We start from the raw sequence: 8,363 nt of genomic DNA on the forward strand, positions 1-8,363 counted from the left end.
CTTTCTCTCTCTCTCTCTCTCTCCTGTATTTTCCCTGCCGGTGGTCCAGTGCATTATGGGTATTCTGGACCAACTAGCGTGCTGAGTTGTAAGTGAACACGTTGCAGTGCATTGTGGGATTTTATAAGCGTGCATTATGAATTTTAGTGTTTTAAATACAGACATACCCTCAGCTTCATTCGAATTCAATTCAGTTTCAATTCATTTAATTCAGTTCATTTTGATTCAACTCTATTTGATTCGATTCTGTTCAGCCATACTGTATTGGGAATCTCTCTCTCTCTCTCTCTCTCTCTCTCTCTCTTCGTACATTTTCTCTATTTTCACTTTGTATTATGTTTATCTGAATATTTTCCTCTTGCATCATCTTTTTACTTTGTACTTCTTCCTTTAGTGATTTATCCTCTCTCTTTCTTCCATTCTCTCTTTACTTCCACCTTTTTTTTTTCTCTTTTTCATTTATATAGCTGTTCTCATAATCTCTGCTTTTATTCTCTTTTGTCTTTCTCTATTTTCTTTTTCTCTTTCGGTTAGTCATTTATTCTCTTTCTTTCTTCATCTCTCCTTTTGTTTCTTTCTTATTTTTCTTCTTTTTTTATTTCTGTTCATTCTCTTTATATCCTTCTTTTTTCTGGTTATGCATAAAGTTATTAGCATTACTTTCACTCACTCCTTGTCTGTACCAATTTATCCTGTATACTGTACACGGTCTCAGGGAGCCAGGAGCTTTTCCCAGGAGACTTGGGGAACGAGGCGGTGTACACTCTGGATGGGGGCCAATCCATCAGAGTACCTGGAGGAAACACAGCAGACCCAGAGATGTGGGACTCGAACCCGGAACCTGGGACAGACTGTCCTTTAATCTCAGTGACTCTCCCTGTCATTAAACAACAACAAATAATAATTATTATAATAATATAAACCAAAACAAAACACAAAGCTAGAAGAAGTTAAATTTTTTGTTACTGAGGTTAGATTTAAATTCACATGTAGTTAATTAGCTACTGTGTCCATGGAACGTCCTCACAAGGATAAAAAAACCTGTAAATGTGTACGTGTGTGTCTTTTTATAGCTTAAAATAAGTCATACATATCTTTCCCAGACATCCACATCTCAAATATTTGTTAAGTCTGTAAGTATTTAGAAAGTTATTAGCAAGGTCACGACTGTAATCTACGGTAGATCTGCGGTTCTCGGCTTCGAGTGTGTGTTTTTATAATGTTAACCTGGTAGAAATTACGAGACCAGTTCGATCAAAATTCTTTAATTTATCAGCGAGGTTATTCCCATCATTATGAGCACGACCGCATTGCGAACAGTAAGCTTTATAGCTTTAATAATTAGCTAAATATATCAGTTGCTGTACATGCTGTAGCAGAATGAATTAATAAATGACTTTATATACACACAGGGAGGAAAAAGCAGACGAGTTCTTCAGGCATAAAGAAACTAAAACACACGTCTGTTTAGGCAGTGATTGAGAAATTGCTTAGCTGAGATCTACTGGCAAGATTGAAAATGCCTCTGTTTACATCCAGGAAGTGTGTGTGTGTGTGTGTGTGTGTGTGTGTGTGTGTACACAGTGCTGTTCTTCCATGTGTCTGGCACATGTTGGTTTTAAGTGTTTAGTGTGTCTCTTTGGTGACTGCCATCTCTCAGCGCATTCACTGGACCCGCTGACCCAGCTCTCTCTATTTTAGTGCCTCTTTCTCTTACACACACACACACACACACACACACACACATGGTATGTGGCCCTAATTCACTATCTAATGTCCATTCAGACGTTCTTCACAGTTAACTGATCTTCGTCCTCAGTCTGACATCTGTCACATCTGTTCAAAGAGCCGACCACACACACACACACACACACACACACACACACGCATACGCACACATACGCACAGGGAGAGAAAGTGTTCACAGAAAACAGCCTTCCTGTCAGATCTGAACCTGGAAACTGTTGTGCCGTGAGATTCAGAACATTACCCAGATAAACTTAACATAAAATTCAGATGTCTTACATTTACAACCAATACACATCATTACACCTATTATATACCCCAGTTTTAATCTTATATAATATAATTATGTGTATTTATTATAAAATAATTATAATCATTTAAACAAGTTCCAGTCTACTGATCTGTTTAGTGGATTTAGTTAACCAATCACTAAACCAATCCACGATTAGTTAGTGGTGGCTAAAAAAATCACTAATCCCCATCACTAATTCCCATCATTATCACTGACCCCCATCATCCTCATTTACTAATCACTGATCCCCATCATTCCCATTGATTAAACACTCATCCCCACCATTCCCATTCGTTAATTACTGATCAACATAATTCTCATTTACTAACCACTGATCTCTATCATTCCCATTGTCCAATCACTGATCCCATCATTCCCATTCACTAATCACTATCATTCCCATTCACTAATTACTATCATTCCCATTCACTAATCACCATCATTCCCATTCACTAATTGCTGATCACCATCATTCCCATTCACTTAATACCATCATTCCCATTCACTAATCAACATCATTTCCATCCACTAATCAGCATCGTTCCCATTCACCAATTACTGATCACAATAATTCCCATTCACTAATTACCATCATTCCCATTCAATAATTACTGATCACCATCATTCCATTCCGCTAATTACCATCATTCCCATTCACTAATCACCATCATTCCCATTCACTAATTACCATCATTCCCATTCACTAATCACCATCATTCCCATTCACTAATTACTGATCACCATAATTCCCATTCACTAATCACCACCACTCCATTCCACTAATTACCATCATTCCCATTTACTAATTACTGATCACCATTATTTCTATTCACTAATTACCATCATTCACATTCACTAATTACCATCATTCCCATTCACTAATCACCATCATTCCCATTTACTAATCAACATTATTCCCATTTACTAATTACTGATCACTATTATTCCCATTCACTAATCACCATCGTTCCCATTCACTAATCACTGATCCTATTGTCCAATCACTGATCACCATCATTTCCATTAATCCCCATTGTTTGACCCATTTTCTTCTTGATTTCTTGAAATTACTTCTTAATTTTTTTTATCTCTTTTCTCTGACATATTTAAGCAAAACCCCACAAGCAAGAGTGATGTTGTACTGAGTATCAGCACGACTTCAGATTAGTCTATTACTGTACATCACCAAGTTCTAGCAAACTCTTGTGCATGTTTTCGATACTATTCTCCGAAATGTTTAAAATTGCATTAGCGTAGCTGCTTGTTAATCTACTGCCAGGATCTTAGTGAAGCTCTTACAGTAATATTTCCTCAGCGGTTTATAATTAATTACTACATGATAAAACATTGTTTAGTAGTTTACAGTAAGTCTCTGGCAGTTTGCCAGCAGGTTTTATACTGTAGTTTTCCTGCAGTAACTCTAAGACTCTACGAATACACTACTGCACATTATTATTATTATTATTATTATTATTATTATTATGTAACATTCCTTCCTCTGAGTTACTGTAATGTCAGATTTTTCCTAAAGAATGTTTCTGATGATTCAGATGAGATTAATAATCAGTGCCAGTTCAGCTGGTAAACAAGTCTCATGTACTGTAGTTCTCAGCTCATCTGGGTTCCACGTCATACCGGAGCACCAGCGTCCTCTAGAACTCTGAGACGTTACAGCTGTCATGGAATTAAAAATAGGACAAGCTGGTAAAGATAGCAGTTCACATCAGGTTCAGTGCTACTGTATGTAAGAGTGAAAACAGAAAACACTCCATGGTACAGGTATGCTGCTGTGGGAAAATAAACAGCGCTAACTAAAAAAGTTTCGGGTACCAGAAGGAAGTTGATTATTTTTCTAATACAGCGTTTTGTTTTGGTTTTTTTTACGTATTAACAATTGTAGTTTTTATGCATTTTATTACAGTTAAAGCTGCAGTTCGGCTTATATTTATGTCTGTAGACGTAACAGCTACTGGTTATACTGGATATAACATTTCCTTCAGCTACTGCAATGTTACTGAAACACCTCTTTCATAAAGACTTTCCAATGTCGGAAACGCTGAAGACTCCATCCATGAACGTTAGACAAACACCTCCTTACACAAACCTTCACCACGTCAATGACGGCATCATGATTTTTACATTGTTAAAAAAAAAAAATCTGTATTTTTTTTTTGTTATCCAGGATGTGCGCATGTGACACTTAACTCTTCTGACCAATCGGATTCAAGAATTAAGAATAAAAAATGGAACAGAATTCAATATAATATGTCGTAGAACTACTGTATTATTATTATTATTATTATTATTATTATTATTGGCGCCAGCTTGTGTGAAACAGTGTGTAGTTTCTTTTTATGAGGAAAAAGGAAAGTAAGAAAAGAAAAAATAAAAAAAAAGGTAATTGAAGCCTTCGAGTTTCTCTGCTCGACAAATGTCCACAGCCAAAAACTGTCAGACTGCGCATGGTACTGACTCTGAGTGTGTGTGTGTGTGTGTGTGTGTGTGTGTGTGGAGTCAAAAGGATTTTTGTACCGTGTGTTTCAAACCTGTATACCTTGTTGCCAAGTTGTAGCAGTGGGTCAGTGTGTATTCTCTTTCTACCTCTCTCTCTTTCTCCTTCTTCAAACACACACACACACATAGGCCACATTACTACGACACCTGTACAAACATGAAAGTAGAGCCAAACTGACAAAGAGAGAGAGAGAGAGAGAGAGAGAGAGAATGGCCCCAGGAAGACAGAAACGAATTCTCTCCGCATGCATTTCTTACTAAAAACACAAATAATTCATAATTAATATTCACTTCTCTTTCCCGTGCATGTCACATGCGTGTGTACGCTGAGAGTGCTGCTGTGCAGGTGACCGTAGAGATGGTGAAGATGTACAGTAACACACACCCGAGACCTTGCTTCAGGTGGTTCGCATTAGATTTGTGTCGTTACACGCCGTGGAACGTGGCAGATTCTTGTTTACGCAACTCGCACTGAAGTCAGTCACACCTTCACTAAAGTTCCCCAAGCCCACATTAACATTCTTTCACGAGAAATATGCTCAGTGGTATGGGGTAGGTAAAAGGCTGAAAGGTTACTGGGGGGAAAAAATAGACCGTACACTCAGCAATTATCAACGTCATAGAGAGTCTGGAACGAAAAGGACAACGAAAATTAGATTTAACACAAAGGCAACCTTGAAACATAATTTAGTAAAGACTTGGTGTGCACGTACACACGTGCAGCCCTGATAAAATGCAAACCAAAAAAAAAAGAAGAAGAAGAAAAAAATCTTCCCTTTTTCAAACACATCATGTCTGTTTTTGCGTGTCGGCCTTAACGAATATAAATATTGGCGCTGTTTCTACGCGTCAGGCGCCGGAGATGGTTGCGAGTCCAGGTTGGATTTATTACATCGAGTAAACAAATCTAGAACGTTAAGCAGAATCAAAGTCACAGAACAGGCGTGAGTCAGGCGATTTGAGGAACAGGCTTACAGGGAACATAATGAGGATCAGACACCAGGAAAACAGGAACAAGATCAAGACCAGGTCGCGTGCACGGAAAAAACAACAACAACAACAACAAAAAAAATCCCAGAAAGGCTTAATGAGGAGCGAAGCGTACGCCCTTGCAGTGTGTGAGCTTGTGTATGTCTGCTTCAGCCTTGTTGAGTGCTTCTTTTAGTGTCACCACAGTGGATCATCTAACCTTCATGTTGTATTTAGCGCAGGTTCTGTCCCTTCTGACTCGACCCTAAGCCCTTTTATCCGGGCTTGTTGCAGACACACAGACTGAATGTCCATCCATTGCACTGGTCTCATGTGAGACATGGGGAAATCCTCCCACTGGAATAATGGGACACTTTTGACCAGCCGTGGAACCCCTGTAAGAGAGTAAGTGTAGCAAGCCCTCTATTTATATTCTCACCTTCAAATGTCGTTACATATCAAAAAGTAAAAGTGCTGTGATTTATAATGGTTCTAGCGTTTTATTGTTATTACTGTATGTTCGTTAGACAACTTTGATATGATGACACGATATAAAAGTGTAAAACATTTAATGCAATCAACAAACGTACACAAAATATAAACTCAAATTTACAAAAATGTACTCAAAATGCTGTGTTCGTTATTATGACCAAATGGCAGTGCGTTTTTAGAGAATGTGTTTAAACTTCCACATATTTCTCTCTCTCTCTTCCTTCCTCGTCTTTCCTTCAACAACTTCCTTTCTCTTTGTTCCTCCTGGAACATGTTGGATGTACGTGACAAAGGGACTTATATAACATATATTTCTATGCTGTGAATAAACAAAAAAACATTCAGTGTGTTGTTTTTTTAATACAGTGTGTCCCCGACATACGAATGAGTTCTGCTCCGAGAGCTCGTTTGTAACTCGAATTTGTTCATAAGTCCAACAAACATTGTCTAAGGACTAGGACACTAACATAATTGGCTATACACAGTATAAACCTAACACGTTCCACGATCTTGTCCTTGTTCTTTAGAATCGTGCCGATGGTTGAATGTAATAATTGAACTGAATAAAAGGACGTCTACCATCTTTTCACCTCGCGCTTCTTAGCAGTACCAGCCTTATCGCCACTGCTTTTACGCTAGCTTCCGGACGTCCTGGGCTTGTACTGCACTTGGATGCATGCTTGCACGTGCATGACAATGTACAGTACACCGGACATGTGATCTAACTTCCGCGACTGAATGTGCAAAAAGTTTGTAACTTGAATGTTCATACTGTACGTACAATAAAAACATTTACTAAACTTATAATGGATTATTACTATGATCATATTAAGGGTAATGTTTTAATTTAAATCTTGTTTTATTTTTATATCCCTGTTGTACTACAGTTGCGTTTATTATTCGTCACAAATTAACACGACTTGAATTCATACAAACCTTTACAAACCTACTGATGTATACATTCCTTTATTTTGTCCCGAAAGGAAATTCTGTCAGCAATGTACTTCATGTGCAATTACACTACTGAGTCAGGTGATTTTTATCTTACAGTTGTTTTTTTTTGTTTTTTTTTTGCCTTAGCATTAAAATTAGTTAGAAAAAGCAAACAAGACTTTTTATCTTAATCTGCTACATTTGGTGGGGGAAAGAGGGTCAGTGGTGTATATTTAAGTTTTAGCTGAATTGTTTCTTTAATCAGTGACCGTTTTACAGTTGTGTGTGTGTGTGTGTGTTGGTGTTGTTGCAGGCAGCCTGGTGATATTTTGCATGTAATGCCAGTGTCAGTAAGTCACCATCACCTCTGTTTATTTGAGCAATCGTCCCTCTAGTCTCATTACCGAGCCAGGGGGAAGGAACAATAATAAACCACTGTACTGTATGTGTGTGTGTGTGTGTGTGTTGAGGACTGAGTCTGGGACGTGTCATAATGCCGGTAGCCATCCCTCTTCAAGTTATTCACTTGTAACACTCTTGCTTTTCCCCCTTTGACCAATATTTACTGCGGTGCTGAAAAGCAGAGATGGCTGTGTGTGATTGAGAAGTCCTAATGCGGCGGTTTATTGCTTGGGGAAAAGAATAAAAACGAGAGAGAATTAAAGAAAAGACAGGAGCAAAGGGAAAAGGAAGCAGTTCTGGGTTGCAGAGTTCAGATCTCGAACCTAAGAGGGATAAGTCGGATGTAAACTCCTTTAATGAGCTTTTACTCTGCGTTTAAACACGTCCGCCTTAATGCTGATGTATTACCAGCTCAGCCATATATTCTACGCACACACACACACACACACACAGACACACACACAGCCACTTGCTCGCACATGCACTATTAGTTATGAGGGATAGTAAACAACCTGTTTGGATTCGCCCCGGGTTTCTGCGGGGGAATAAATTAGAGGAGATTTGTAAAGCCGAGCAGCTGTTCGCCGTCCCCTGGTTTTCAGTCATGTTTATGGTGGAAAATGTTTCTGATGGACCGACTTCTTATTCATTTACTTGATCCAATTAAACATTCTTTCTCTCTCTCTCTCTCTCTAGCTCGCAAATGTGAGCTCTTTTATCATGGGAAAGCTATAAAGCGACAGCCAGTAAAGTGGCCACATAAAGCCGTTCCCATCAGGAGTGTTTAATTAAGGACCTTTTTAGTTCCAAAATAAAGATAATGATATTGCGTGCTTTCCTTTTGACTGGTTAGTGTCTGAAGAAACCCCTTTTCCACAATAGTTACACAATCCAGTCAAAGTCCATTTAATGTCTAACATTTGCTTCTTTCCAAGTTTCGCATCAGCGCCACGAGGCTAATGTAGCTAACGCGTAAGGAACGTTTATTTCACAATAAAACCTCAGCTAGCTACTG

This window comes from Clarias gariepinus, chromosome 9, assembly GCF_024256425.1.
Source record: "Clarias gariepinus isolate MV-2021 ecotype Netherlands chromosome 9, CGAR_prim_01v2, whole genome shotgun sequence".
Taxonomy (NCBI): Eukaryota; Metazoa; Chordata; class Actinopteri; order Siluriformes; family Clariidae; genus Clarias; species Clarias gariepinus.